This window comes from Trematomus bernacchii, unplaced genomic scaffold, assembly GCF_902827165.1.
Source record: "Trematomus bernacchii unplaced genomic scaffold, fTreBer1.1, whole genome shotgun sequence".
NCBI lineage: Eukaryota > Metazoa > Chordata > Actinopteri > Perciformes > Nototheniidae > Trematomus > Trematomus bernacchii.
The window spans coordinates 13,787,784-13,803,636 of NW_022987705.1; the positions used below are offsets into that span (position 1 = coordinate 13,787,784).

Here is a 15,853-nt window from a genome sequence, read left to right on the forward strand (position 1 = left end):
TGTGAGGCTCATTGTTGGCGGAACAGTTGGCTGATTTGGGTTTCATGTGCAGTACCAGCAGGCCTCTGGAACTGCAGCTTGTGCCCTTTGCTAAAGACAGTATGATACCCTGTCATGCTTAAAACATCTGGGCTTCTCTGTGGGTAAATGTCAACAAATAACATTCTGTCAGCGTTTTAAACATTTATCTGCCGGAGTTTCTCTTTACCGAGCGTCCTCCCCCCCTGCACTGGGCTCCCCCCTGGATGTATTCTAAACCCAGATAACACCCTAATACCACAGGCATTCATTTCAAATATTCGTTGCCTCTTTATTTCCAGCAGATAAATTCTGGCATCCATAATAACTCACATTCAAAGGAATGTAAACCACTGAACGCAGAGCAGGCAGGCCTCATTTTGGCTCTACTGATACGAGAAGGCGAAGCGAGCCTGGCAAGCCCAAGAGAACCAGCTGCACAGCATCTTTCACTATCACTAAATACACTTGGTTTGTAAAACATAGGAGTACAATACTTATTTTTCTATTTTAGGGCTTTTATTGCATCTGTATTTAGCCTGATGTCTCTTCATTATATTCTTTTATCCTTAACTAAAGCTGATATCCTTAACAGGGCTCTTATTTTTCTTTATTCACCTGCTCAACTAGTAAGTGATAAAAAAGTTATTGTTTTTGTTTAAGACAAAAGACAAAACATAAACCTTGCACTTCAACGTGAACATATAGAGTTTTATTGGGGTTGAGGATTTATATCCATCTGATAAGCTATGCTGGTTTCCCCTTTCCCTGACATAGTTTCTCATTATTAAATACCAAATCTGATAAATACAATATTTTGAAACATTACATTCCTCAACAATCATAATGTAAGAGACAAAACCAAATTGAATAACTTCATTTAAATAGCAGGTTATGACACACACAAAACTTGAATCCTTTGACTTCTTGGTCAAAATGTCCACCATTTGACTGGGTAAAGCAATGTCATATCTTGAAGGGAAGCAGTTGAGCTCAGAGAATGTTAGTCATATAAAAAAATACAAAAGTGCCAGATCTTTTTTTAATAGACTTATAAATACATAAAGGTACAAGTATTCAAACCTACTTAGCCATCATTTTCATATGCATTTTTCACATGGGGTAAGTGGTATCAAGACAGGACCAGCCAGGGCCATCAGTTAGCATGCTAATATCAGTAGATATCTCTGCAACACAATATGTAGGTATACCCATGTCTTTGATATCAAATCAGCACTGTTACCTCTAGTTGTATTAACATTCTGACATATGGTGTACCTTTAATCCCAAGGGTGAAATATTGTTTGTATCTTCAGCTACCACTTTATGTAATGTAGGCTACATATTGGTTCACCTGCCTAATTGTTAACATCGTATCACTCACCTGCAGTATCCAGATTATTCCTGATGTTTCATAGTGAACAGATGTCTGATATGAGAATGTCATGCTAGATCAGAAGAGAACAACAGTCCATCTTAAAGGTCAATGGGGGAGGGGAATAAACGTATCATCCACCCCCACACTGCACATTTTGACTTTCCCACAATGCTATGCAGGGATTGGGACTGTTGGGTGGTAAAGCAGACGAGATGGAATAGAACTGCTGCTTTTTTGTGGTAATCTCCTCAGTCGGAGAAATCGAGAAGCTTTCTCATTTCTTTTATTTTGTTGTCTTTTTGCTCACTCCACTCATGTCTCCTTCTTCCCTCGGCCCCTCTGCTCATCATTTCATTCCCCAGCCTCCCCTCATTATCTTTCTAGACTCCTACTCATCATCTCGTCATGTTCTGCGTCATATCTTAACATTCCTTCCCTTCTCTCGTTCTCTCTGTATCTGTCTGTCACTGTCTATTCAGAGCAGATTAGAAGCCGTCAAACTGCCAGCAGACGCTGACTCATGAGCCTTTGAGACTGTGTTTGTGTGTGAGAAGCTCAAAGAGCATCAAGGTTAATCTTTTGTCAAATCTTTGAGTTTAACCTTTGCTGTTAGTACAGATGACTTTGTTTTCTAGCCTGCTTCTGCTCATAGCGCACACACACACATTATAGTGTATGTGCTTACATGCTCAAACACACGTATACACAGGATTAATGCCAACATGATAGAGGTTAAACTGACAGGCAGCAATGATGAATTACCCACCTCTGCTAGGTTTAACCTCTTCGACATTACTAGCAAAACTGCACTTTCTGCTTCAACAACCTGCCGCAAGTCTAGAAACAATACAAACTGTTTTTATTTCATTTTAATCACATGTGCACAATATTCAGCGTGCATTTTGTATACATTGAGTCATAAATGAAATCAGTCGTGAGGTTTTTGAAACACGAGAATAGCCGAATAGTGGTGTGAAAAAGGTTTAGATATATAACTCAAATCTTGGCTGGATTTTGGATAGGAAGTGAAATATTTGGTTTTCATTCTTTAGAAAGCATTTCAATGACCATATTTCCATTATTTTGTTAGAGCCTATAATTTACACTCATATGGTAATTTAATGCTGTTAAAAGAATACAAGCCAGACATCCGAAGGACTTTAGCTTTTTCACCAAATTCAGACCAGTTTCGTTCTAGCTGATACATTTTAGTCCTGGTTTTTCGTGCAAATTATGTAATAAGAAAGACATCCTGCAGAAACTACGTAGAGCAGTTTAAACAACTAGTTTATCTTCAGTGTCTGTTGTTTGAAAGCTTGAGAGGAAGATGCTCGATGTAAATGAAAGTGTTCTCAGTTGTGTTGTTGTTACTGTGGATGACGAATCTTTCACAGTTGGGGCCATACATCATCAGAAGTCAAAGAAATGTACAGCAGGTCAATTAGCAGTCAGACAACGCTTTACTCTTGCAGCCTGACCTTCTGGTTTGTGAAGTGCATGTCTGATAAACAGCCAGAAGGTAGCATTATTGGTTGATCCATCTGTCTTGCACTTTAATCAAGAAAATGGTGTCTTGGCCGGGAATGACTTGAAAATGGCATAATTTTGGAGACATTTGGAAAGCTTTGTATGACCTTACGGTTTTTACTTTGATACGTCCTACCTAGTGACGTAGATCTTCTAACTCTTAAGGAAAGAATAATCCAGAAAATAATATTTTTCAGATTTATTAGGAAAATATGGGAAAAACATACCAGGGAATATTCTACGCATATGATAGTTCAGTATAGAGAACCGCAAGATGGTTTTACCTCCGGTAGAAAATAGATGTGAGACCTTTTGCAGGGTGAACAAGCGCACAATCTTGATGTTGATATGTTCTCTATTTTTAATAGGTATTTCCATTTCCAGCTAAAGGTCAAGGGAAAAAATGAATGTCCGCTACACAGTGCACCCTCTGTTCGTGCTGCATGATGAGAATTATGAGGTTAAGTTAGACTTAGAATCAGGGAAATAAGAAGTGGAGGTATGGGGGAGATGGATAAAGTTGTTGTGAATTCTGTATTTCCATTTTCTGTCCAGACACGCAGGCAGAGGAATGCTTACCTGCACACACATTTTAGGAACACACACACACACACACACACACACACACACACACACACACACACACACACACACACACACACACACACACACACACACACACACACACACACACACACACACACACACACACACACACACTGTGCGGTCATAAACCCAGTCATGCCTCCTCTCTGCGGAGCTGTAGCGCAGTGTTCAGCTTTGATACAGCTGGTAATAAGTCATCAGAGCTGTGAGAGCTGAAGGACCCGGGGAGGTTTATTATTCCTGTCTTCACACACAGGAGCATCACTGACGGCTCAGGATTTACAAGATCACACACATTTGTTCCGGTGGTGAGTGTCCAGGGAACATCAGGGCGTAGGGTTTTGCTCTAGACGGTACTCTGGTGTCTCCCTAGGGAGATTTTATTCACAACAATAATTTCACATAATGAATGTTAAGGCAGTCATAAAGAAGACACTAAATTAATGTTAGCAAATATAATCAAATGGAGTATTATTCAGATAATGGAATCTCTTAAGGTACCACAAGTCCAAGTGTTTAAAAGAAGTAGACTATGTATCCATCCATTTCTGCTGCTTGTATTCGTGTTTTCGCTCTTTCTGTCATAACCCATCCTTAATGACCATAGGTGAGAGTAGGAATAAAGATGGACCAGTAGATTGAGAGCTTTGCCTTCTGACTCTAAAACGATGACAGATAAACAATAAATGTTAGTAATAACAGCAGATGTCTTTCATTACATCAACCCAACTGAGAGATTGATTTGCCCTTCAGAAAGTAGTCCAAATATTCACAATTGCAAAAACTCAACTTGTAGTCTTTGCCCTCATCCAATGCTGACTCACTTGAGGACCTCTATCAGATGTCTCAAAATGAGTAAGTTTTCACGTGTAGTACTCCCAAATACCTGTAAACTAGACTTTAATGTGTAAAATATGCGTACCCCATTAATCATATTTTATCAAATTGTAAGGGACATGTTGAGCAATAAACCTCCAAAAAGCGGAAAAAGTAATTTTAATCCAACTTTATTCGATATTTTACTAAAAATGAAGAATTTGACTTGTCAAAGTTGGTGACAACCTTCAAGAAAGGATACATAACCAGAAAGGTTACCTACCACCCCCTCTTGTAGTTGTTCAATACAAATAAAAACATTCCACCTCCAGTTCTTTACACCAATATTGTATACTGTCATTTCAAGATCACAGTACATTTTAAAATGTGTTTTTCATAAAATAAAGCTATTTTAAATATGCCATTAACTCTGTTGGCAAGGTTACTCATCTCAAATCTGCTACGATTTTAGTAAAACAAGTTTCTAAAGACACATTTCAACAGTTGTGCATGTTCTTATTTTGAATTGGATAGCCTTTACAACCCTAAACGGAATTTTTTGCATAATTTTCTTTCCATCTCTATAACACACTGCGGGAAGCCTGCCCGCTTACATGGTGCAATACATTTTGAACCACAAAGTATATACATAAGTGAAATGTAGGTAAAACAATTGTATAATGGATTATAAACATAGAAAATGCTGGCATATCTTTTACATCTTATACTCACTAATAGGCTGTGAGGGGGTTATGAAGCTGCTATTAATAACTCACCCATGTTCTGGCTCTGTGGACTAATTAGACAATACTGCCGGATGTGGAGGCATGAAGCTGTGTGTTCCTGTATTCCTATAGGACATAAGCTTCAGACTATTCAAATCTGAACATTTTTGGACAATCCTTTCTTCAATGGTACAATATTGGCTTGATGCATCCAGTAGTGGAATCTCATACAGACATTCAAACCAAATGGACAACAGCCAACCATGCTGAGGTAACACAAACATCTCTAAGCCACAACACAATAGGACATTTTCTGCCACCACATTTTTTTGTGATATTGCAGTTATTGATTATTCTCTCGATTCTCACCCCAGAGTGTGTAAATGAATGCATGTGTCAGCTTTCAGGTTTGGTTTATTTGCAAAAACATTGAGGGCTGTATTGACGATCATGCTTACTACCCCTTTATTCAATACAGTATTAATGAGGAACATAAAATGCATAATTTCCTATGCAATGGCAACATTTGTGTTTGTAGGGATATAGGGATATCAATGTGAGGAAAAGGAATACTTCACCCATAAAAGGACAGTTTGTATATCATTGTCTTGTCCCCTGTGTTAAATTGTTGAAAAATATTTATTGCAAGTCTATTGTGAATCAAGGATAAAAAACTGAGGCAAATAATTGAGACATTTAAGTAAATGGGAGCTTCATCCGTTTTTTTTACTGGCGTACATCCTTATGGTCCTGCAAGTGATGCTTTAGACTTGAAGTGATGTACCTATAAGAAGAACAGGAGCAATGAGACAACGTGTATGCAACACCATTTGTAAAAGCACCAGGATTAAAAGGTTGGTCACCATTTGTCCCTCAGTTAGTGTTGATTACTGTATAGGGTAAGGTAGGATTAAGAAATAAAGTGCAACATCCTCATGAGAACATACAGTGTAGGAACAAAGGTGTGTGTTTGTGTGTGCTGTGCCAGTTTCATTGCCAGAGGTTTTCCTCTCCACTAATTAAGCTGGTAGGCGCTGCAGAGAGCGAACTGCCTGCACAGAGTGAACTGATGGCCATTAACGTGACTTCTGCTTCCGCTTTAATCTTTCTTAGCTGGAGAGAGATGGATGAAAATAGTGGGTAAAGGATGAATAGCTGACCTAGAAAGGAATGCAAGTTTGAATGGGGGAAACCAATGGAAAATGTGAGATGAAGTTACAAGGAGCAACGGAAATCCAAACGAACAAGAGAATAGGGGGGGATTAATGGAGCAAAACAAAGTGCACGTTTTAAAATAAGAAGGAAATGCCATGAGGATAACTTGAAAGAAAGACAATTTCCTATTTGGGTACATCTTTTGGCTGCAACAAACAGTACGGTGTTTAATCAGGCATATCTTATTTCACCCTCAAGCTTTCATTAGTTTAATGCAACCTTTATGCCTCTCTCAGTAATTAATAAAGTCAGTCAACATGAAAATGAAAAATAAATATCATCTTTCGGTGCTGAGGGCGAGTTCTGTGAACCGTACTTCAGTATTAATCCCCCTGAATGTCGTGATTCTCATTTATGTGTTTCCATTCTTCGCCAGAGAAAGAAAGGATGCTAATAAGTCCAAATGTATAAAGAAAACATTGACGATTGCTCAGTGCCCTTTCCCATCTTGTGTAACAGGTGTCTTCTCATGTGTGTGCTGCAGACATGATAGCCTCTTCTTCTCAGGCTCAGAGCGTGTTGGTTCAGTGCAGCCTGATTGGTTTGCAGTAGCTCATTTCTCAGCTGCGCTCGCAGGATGTTTGCAGTGTTCAGAGTTTTTGAGTCCTTGTGAGCCCTGTGCGCCGTCAGCCGCTGCTTCTGCGGGGCTGCCTAGGAAATTGAAACCTTCAATTTCCCAAAAGAGTCAGTTTTCTGCTTATTTTTGGTAATGCTGTTAGATAGAATCCTCGCAAATGCAGAGTCTCCCGCTGGAAACATGTTCACTTTTAGCTTGTTAAGGGAACAGGTTTGTTTCTATTATGCAGTTGTTGTTGTGTCAGCAAGTTTAAATGATTCTGTGGATGTTTTTCAGTTGTCTGCTTGGGTTTTCTGACTCGTATAGCTATCGGCACGTATCTTACTAATAGCTACAGATATACAGACAGGTTTTTCAGGGGACTACTTTGATCATTATAAATTGCAATATAGAATAGGAAGGTCTAGATAAATAAAAAAACGAAAGATCACTCAGGTATAACATGTTTGCTCTCAATTCAACGTTGAACTTTTAGCAGTTCACAGCATCAAATGTATTGGAGCCTCCTCTTTTAATAACACATACTCATAGCACCTCAACCACAGCACAGATACATTTTATATGTTTGGAGTACAGGACAACTTTGGAGGGTGAACATACATAACACATTGTGCAAGTGAAGACATCTATTAACGTCTTTAACTTTAGACACCTTTTCACCCACCACATGTCATGCTTTTGGTGTATAAGTTGAGTTTGTGTAACACATATATACATCTAGCAGATACAGAGCAACACTAGCATTCATTAGAAGTCTTGTTTCGTAAATTCAATTTCTATTTTCTTTGTTTTGTCCAGCTAACAAGCTATGTTGTTTCAGTAGGCTGTTGGGTTACAGTGAAATCAGCACTTTAGACATGATTCCATTATCAATTGTTATTAAAGAGTTTATCCTGATTAGAATAACTTTTACTTGCAGTCAAATCATCAATGGTACGTACATTTCACTTAGTGGACGTTTTATTTTCCAATAATAATTTTTTTTTTTTTGTCGTCTTAGTTTCCCTAAACTGAAAAACCAAGTATAGATCACTTGTAAAATAAATGACCATCTCAAATAAACACATTATTTAATAATTATTCTGCACTAGATAATTTATTTCTTTTCACTTCCAGCTTTTTTTCCATTTTCTTCCAGGAAACAGAGAAAAATAATGCCCCGCAGGCTGACAGCAGACTATAAAATATGACTCGTCACTCGCCGCTCTCACAGCCGCCGCTCAGCACTGCAAGATAGTTTACAGAGTTATAGCACAAACACAAGACAGCGTGATGATAACAAGTTAGAAGGACGCTTCTGTGAAACTTTATTTGGACACAATATACAGCTTTACATTTCAGACCTCAGCAGATCAGCAGCACCCTTCATTAACCTGCTCTGACCTGCTCATTAATTCACATACCTGCTCTAATTGGGCGGCGCAGTGTGTAATTGGTGTTGTGTTCTCCTGCTCTCCATGTAGAAGAGAAAATAAGTGATTAACAAAAGGGACATTGGTAAGAGTGTCAAGTATTCACATCTCAGTCTTAGCAAGACAGCCATGAGCAGCAGGTGTGGAATTAATAGTGTTTTCATAAAGGATGAAGACGTAATTAAATAAAGGAGTAGGGGGTCAGCTTGCTCACTTCATCATATAAATAGTACGGAATGGGATCATGTAATGGCTGGAGTGGATGGAGCCCTTTTGCCTTCTTTGACAAAGTGCCAAAAGGTTGGTTGTTACAGTCACTATAATAGTTGTGAGAATGTGTCTGTTACTCTATTGTTAAAGTAGCAACAGGAATACGATAAAAACACAGATAGAACAGGTAAGAGTTAACTCGGATAAATACAAACAGAATACAAATATTGTAACTAACACTACAAAATAACATGTCGACAATAAAATTAGCATTTCATTGCTTCAAAGTTGTGAGTAAGGACACTTTCCTTCACTGTCTTTTTGTATTTTCTTGTGAACAAACAGGAAGTGTTTTTTTGTTGGTTAGTCATTCTGTTTCTGTAGTTGTTGTATTTAAAAGAAAATGTCCCCCAACACAAAGGTTGAATTACCATTTAATTTCTTAAATTGTTTCCATTCTGATTTAATTAATTTAGAGCGCCCAAACAAAGGAAATGTGTGTTTCCTTTGCATGTTCTGTTAGCGTTGAACAGCTGGAAAATATCTTTTGTGAGATTATTTGTTAAAACCAATAAACACGTTGTCAGCTTGCATGGCATATTATGCTTGTGAGCAAGTAGGTGCTAAATTAATTTAGGGTGATTGATTGTTGTGGTAATCGAAGGTAATGCTCAGTTTTCAAGTGGTTAGTCAAATTGTTTTCCATCCACAGTTAGTGTGTTTTTTTATTTGTAGTAATACTCTTGGGGCTGAATAGGAACAGTGAGCTGTGGCAACATAATGGCATATATTAAATAGCTTTGGAGAGGCACAACCTTTATTAACCTAATATTGACCCAGACCAGTTCAGCTTTTTTAAATTAACATGATAATCAATAGGTCGTAACATGTTATTAGACTAAATTGTAATTACATTTTATTTTAAATATAAAATAAGGATATTGGCCACGAACACCAGGCAGCTGCTGACCTTGCCACGTGAAGCGGTAAATAAATATTCACGGTATATTTCAACTTTCCTGTAAAAGTGGCCGTTGTGACTCTCTATGGCTCATGCTTATTTGGGTCACCATGCCATTCTAGGGGATATATTTCCTTAAAAAAGCATGTGTGTTTGTGATTCTGATGTTCATGAAGTTTGAAAAATGTACACAAAGGGGTTAGATGTTACCCATGTGACCCATAAAGGCACAATGGAAAGATACATGGGAAGTACAGTTTGGGAGATATCATATTATCTAAGTTGTTAATGAATAAATAAATCACAGTCAATCATTTCCATTTGATATAGTTATAACTTCATTATAGCACTTATATAATATATGTTGTATAATACTATGTCAATTAGTCATGCTGTATATTGTACCATCTGATTACAACTTGGCCATGTGTGTGTAATTCATGTGAGACATACTGGTGCAATGGTAGCGTGAGTTGTGGATAGGGATGTTAATTGACCTAGTTGAGCTTATTATGCTTCAAGAAACACACTGAAATGCATATGCAGTGCATTACATTTACTCACACATGCAGATACACACTGAGAATGCTGCACAAAGGATCCACTTCTCACACTCGATAAGATTCAAACTGAGTTGCCTTTAAGTAAAAGCTGCTGATTCGTCCACATTTTTAAAACCTCCATATGCTGCGGGGCTCCACTCCACTGAGCCCCTAATTCCTATAACAGTATCTTTATTCCCCAGCCTAAGAGGGAATCATTAAATGCTCAGTCCAGGTGTGTCACATGCGTCTATAACAGCTTTGAACAATGGCTTTTAACATTCAATCTCCTCCAAACTGTCTTCTATGCAGTTCTTATTATTAACAATGATGGATACAGCTGAGTTTATGGCCAAATGTGTTTTTTTCTGCAAAAAGAGAGAAAAAAACACCAATAATGATAAATATATCCTGATTTCTATAACTAATAAGTCTTCTGGTATGTTGCTCTATATGTGAGACTGTTCATCGCTTCTGCCAGTTTGTGCTTTGCTTATAAATATGTGCTAACATTTCAGACCTGCATCAGTTTTGAGATATAGATTTTGCCAAGTAAAGTTTTGCTGCATTTTAAACATTAATGCGGCTGAGCATCATCTACAAGCTCTGACTTTCTCTTAGATTTTTTACACACATTTTAAATGTACTTTAGAAATTCTAATTTGTTCTTTTTTTGGACCGACCGTTTCCTTTGTGAAGTTCCAAAAGCTCTTGTACATGCTAACTGTATCACTCTTTATCACTTTTATTTGTGGCTCTTTTATTGTCAAATGAGGCAAAAGGCTGTTGACCCGGAACATTACACTATTTTCAGACACCCTTTATGTAACGATATTCTTATAATTTTCTCAATTAAAGTGGTTGGTTGAATTGTTGCATGATATAGTGTTTTGTTAATGCCACAATATTGATTGTGATAATATTTTTCAACTTTGTAGTGAAATCAGTCAGTTGTGACCTTTATTCTCTAGTTAACACCATATTAGTAACACTTCTTGACAACACAACACATTATTACAACCAATGAAACAACTAACTATGAGTTGTTGCTAGGTATAGTCTTTACTATAACAGTGACACGGTACTAAATACTGTACAGCAGCTTAGACGTTACTGTGAACACACTACATGCATTCATTCGTTTTCCGCATTTGTAATATGCCCACACTGGCTGCAATATTTAACACAACAACTCAGAGTTGAAACGACCTCTGGAGCTCAATAAAAACTGCGTTTGAGAAGGACTTTTGAGGAATTCTGCTGATCCGGTCCCTCGGTTCTTTCCGATTTTGCTGTTTTTCTCTGTAATGAAAGCGATGACTGTGGGAGATCTGTGCACTGATCCCACATCAGCATCTCTTAATTGGAAGTAACTTGGGAAATAATAATATGGGCCTTGTGGGAGATGATCAGCTTAGAGGGGGCCCATCCTTCACATGCTGCTGACCCTCTCTTTCTACCTCCTCATCTCAGGTGATTAGAGAAATCCCCCGGACCCTGTCAGAAACCCAGAATCAGCACACTCATACACTGAGGTGAGTTAACAGTATATGTGTGTGTGTGTGTGTTTTTCAGTCTGTAATCTGTGCATGTAGTTTGCTCTGTCTGTTTGTTCCTATACGTGCTTGAGAGCAACCGCACAAATCTACACCAGTGGTAGAAGGAGTAAAGTTTGTTACAAACAGACAATCTGCATTAAACTATAGTTTTTTTGTCAACGTAGGTGTTACCTTTGTTCATTATGTCTATTTGTAAAAAAACAAAGCCGATCGACGTGTTCGGTGTACCATTAAGTATTTTTGTAAGCAGGACAGTGTATGTGGGATAAAGTTAAAATAAACTGAAGTGTGAAGAGTATTTTTTATAGTTTTTGGTCAACAATGGAGCTCTCTGGTACATAGTTTTATGATGTGTTAGGCTTTGCATACACAGATAATACTTGTTTGAATGGGATTTGTTGGCAATAATATATATCCCTGGCCTTTTTTCCTTTAAGAGAAATTCAAACTCATTGCATCCTAATAAAAGAGTACCATGCCCCTTATTGGGTAAACCCAATCTAAACATTTCTAATTGTAGGGATTGCAATGATGGCCAGAAACAGAAACTTAACCGAACCAACCAATATAGGCAATAAGTGTTAGCCAATCTGAGGCAGCAAAGGATGGGAAATGCATTTTCTGTAGTTGTGTTCAACCTGGTAGTTGATTGAAAGTGGTTAGCATCTATGAAATTACACATTTTGGAACTCAGAAACGTGCAGACATGAACCATCTTATCACTTGCTGCCACTACTTTATAATGGGGAAAAAAGCATGCCAGAGCTGCAGACTATAATCAGCCAACTAGTGTTGAAACACAGATTGACATATACCAGAATTGTTCTTAAAGTACAGAAGAAGAATTACAGAAAACTATCCACACTGAAAAAACTGAAACGTTGACTTTAATAAATGTATCATGTCAACACATTTCAGATAACAGTATTAGGTTAGTTGAAAGCAATAATATTAAGTTGAAACTAGCTAACCTAATACAGTTTTGTGAAATCTGTTGACATAATACGTTTAATTAAAGACAGCGTTTCAGTTTTTCAGTGCAGTAAAACACATGTCACTGAAAAAACAAACAGTTAATACAGTTAAAGTAGAGTGTGACAAAACAGATACTCAAAGTATATCAACATGACACTACAGTACAGCACCTATGCACTGAGTTACTTTCCACTACTGGTGTTTTAAGTGAAGCTCAGGTGCCTCACCGGAATTCAGACCTAAACAGCATCTGCTTCGGGGAGTGACGGTAGCCGGTCGTTTCTTTCTGCTGGCTCTGTTTTACTGGTGTGAATAAAAACAAAGGCACAGAGCAGTCAGCTGCATTCTGCCACATATTGTCATGTTGCCAGAGGAGCGGTAAGACTGATTTCACAGGTGTTTCCTAAGGAATGAAAGCACAAAATGGCTTTACAAAATAAAATAAAAGCACAGAGAGAGGCTATGCCTGGAACAATAGCCAATGCTGTCGGGATTTGTCGACTCGTGCATGTTTGGCTTACCTTGCTGACAGTGGATTGTCAAATAAAAAGACCCACTTAGACAGGAAAGAGGTTTGATAGCATGTGTGTCAGTGGCAGTGTGCACACTGGGCATTTGTAGCAGCATGTCAGTGTGGTAATTGGTTTTGTTGCTTATCTTCCGTCCTGCTGGTTAGATTATCTTCAGTGTGAAGACCAAGATATGGGTCAGCTTTGGGTCACCCAGTTCCTCTGAGGATTAGAGTCCTGAGCATACTGTGAATGTAGAGTGCTCTTTTCTCTGTTCCGATATCATTCGAAGGACAAAGGTCCATAAATCTCCCTAAATGTATCAGTAAATACATTGGCCAGTAAGTGTGAATGAGAAGCTGATATTTCTTGGTTGAATGATATATCAGATACACACTGTACTATTTTCAATCATTGAAGTTGCTTTTTTCGAATGTTAGTACAAATACAGCAGTTCTAGCAAAACTGGAGAGTATTGAAATCTTTCTCAACGGTAAAAGAAAATGTTTCGCTCTTCTCTGGACTGACCTCCAAACAAATTTGATTGACAAATGGTTTAGCCAGTAATCTGTCACGTTTTTTCAAGAGCCTGCTTTTTCAAAACAGTTGTGTTTTGTGAAACAAGATGGCTTTTGTTTCACAAAACATCTGCTGCGTCAGGTTTTGGTTTTCAACCGTTCCCCTACAGTAAATGTTTCTTTTTACTTTCAAATGTAAGTTTGTCTTGGTAGCTAAATAATCTAAGTTATGAATGGGAATCCTTCGACAGTCCACTGAGGTTTTGTGATTTATTTCTTCGAAACGTTGTGTCTGTTGTTTTTAGCTTTAATTTTTGAACACACTCTTAAACACAGTTTTCTTTCTAGCAATAACCTGCTTCGTATTTAAACAGTGTCCATTCTATAAGGGTTGGAATGGATATACGATACATACATATTTGACTGCCTGGTGTTAGTATGTTAATGATTCTGAAGAAAGGTACAGTAAGTAATAATGGGAGAGCGGGGTCAAAAATAGAAATAGAGGTAAAGGTTCAAGACACAGGAAGAGGAAATAAACAGTTGAGGGAATCTGGCAAAGGAAAAGGGATGGAAAGGGGACACAAATATTCCTTTAAAGACAACACAGTGAATCAGTGTCACGACCGATGTATATCCCGTCTGCCTGAGGTCAGGATTACCGCACATTGCAACACGCATCGAGGCACAGATTGCAACACAAACCAGGAGCTGCCTCTCATTTTCTGAATGGGTTGCAGGTTAATGTATTACACTTGCCATACCAACTAGAGAAAAAATAGATTTCTGATGTTTTGTGACATTTCTTTATCTTCAAACAAAAAAAGAGTCCCAACAAAAATCACAATTAACCATCTTTGAAGTGTTTTTCAACAGTTTTTAGAAACATATAAGGTCCCGATATCAAATACTATTTTCTTAAATAAAACCTGACCATGGACTTACCTTGTTTTGGCCAAATGCATTTCAGCATAATTGTTTAAACAGACCCAAAAGGCAGCGAAGGACATTCATACCTGGTAGGAAAGAGAACTAAAGATAGACCTGATACAAAATGTGAATGACCCAATCGGGTAGATAAATTGGTTAGTGTGTGAAAAAAGAGGAGAGCTAAGCCATGGAGGAAAAGTGTTGTGATATGTCCTTGTTAGTCACTTTATTTCTGGAGAATTGTGGTAAATGGATGTCCTCCCCTGGAAGTAAAAACAGGCTGTCAAAAGTTCTAAGTATTAGTTCATAGTGATGCTAGTAGAGCACTATTAAACGTAAGCTTCATGGAATTCCAATTTTGGTTTTGACAGTGTAATGTTCAAGAAAGATTGAACAGAGATTTAACTGCACGATGGATTCTGGTGGAAAAGCGCAACAAGAGATGAAAAGATGCGAGTTGGAAGGGAGATGCTGACAAGCGAGGAAATGCAGAAGCGTAAGAAGGAGGGATAAGTGAAGAAGTAGGCTAAAGGAGAGAGAGGGGGAGGATGGATGAATGGTTGCGGAGAGAAAAAAGAGATTCAAATGTGTGAAGGAGGAAAAGCAGAGGTGGGCAGGCGGTGGAGGATAAAGTGGAGAGCGGCATATGACGTCCTGGATTATCTCCAAAGACTCCCAGCGCGATCCAGCTGCTACTGAAGGCCACTCTGGAAAGCCTGTTAGCATTGCCAACAATAAAGGGAGGAAAGTAGTGAGCCTAGAAATGGGAGAGAGAAAGATGGAGAAGAAGGAGATAATATATCAAAATATGTAAAGCGAAAGCAATCTGAAAAAAGAAAGGATTAACTAGAATACAGTTGAAAGGTTGATCCTGACAAAATGCAACTGAGGGGGAAAATAAACAAAGACATTACCTCCGAATTCTCAATGCTGCTCCTGTGACAAACAGCAAATACTACATCATTTAAATCAATCAACACAAATGTTCAGCTGGGAAAAGCTCAATTTTCAAGCATAATAATTGTGCAGACCTCATTAAATAAAAAGTTCCCCTGATGCGTTTTGTGTAAAACATTTACACTAAATAATTGCCAGAATCCCCAGTTTCTCGATACAGTTGTATAAAGCCTCATTTTCACAGTGTACAGTCTCAAATCAGGCAACTTTAACTTTGCATTTAAGTTTGCACATTGAATAGAACTGTACAGAAGACTCTAGAGAAAAAAAGGTGCCCATTAGAAAATACAAATCAAAACGGCTTTTACTTTGGATAAGCATATCAGGGGTGTCTTATCTAAATCAAAATATGGCAAGACATCTGTGCCGGAGTTTTGAATTCACAGCTTGCATATTCTCAGGGGATTTCAATCTAAAA

The 15,853-nt window shown here is 38.1% G+C and overlaps 1 protein-coding gene across 1 annotated transcript in view; it reads left to right on the forward strand.

Annotated features, from left to right (window-relative positions):
- The first annotated feature begins 3,732 nt into the window (after positions 1–3,732).
- The window catches only part of sgcd (sarcoglycan, delta (dystrophin-associated glycoprotein)), a 153,212-nt gene continuing 141,091 nt past the window's right edge, over positions 3,733–15,853 (forward strand). Inside the window, exons 1-2 of the mRNA XM_034140376.1 lie at positions 3,733–3,837; positions 11,461–11,522. The gene's annotated coding sequence lies outside the window, so the exon portion shown is untranslated. The remainder of the gene's footprint in view (positions 3,838–11,460; positions 11,523–15,853) is intronic.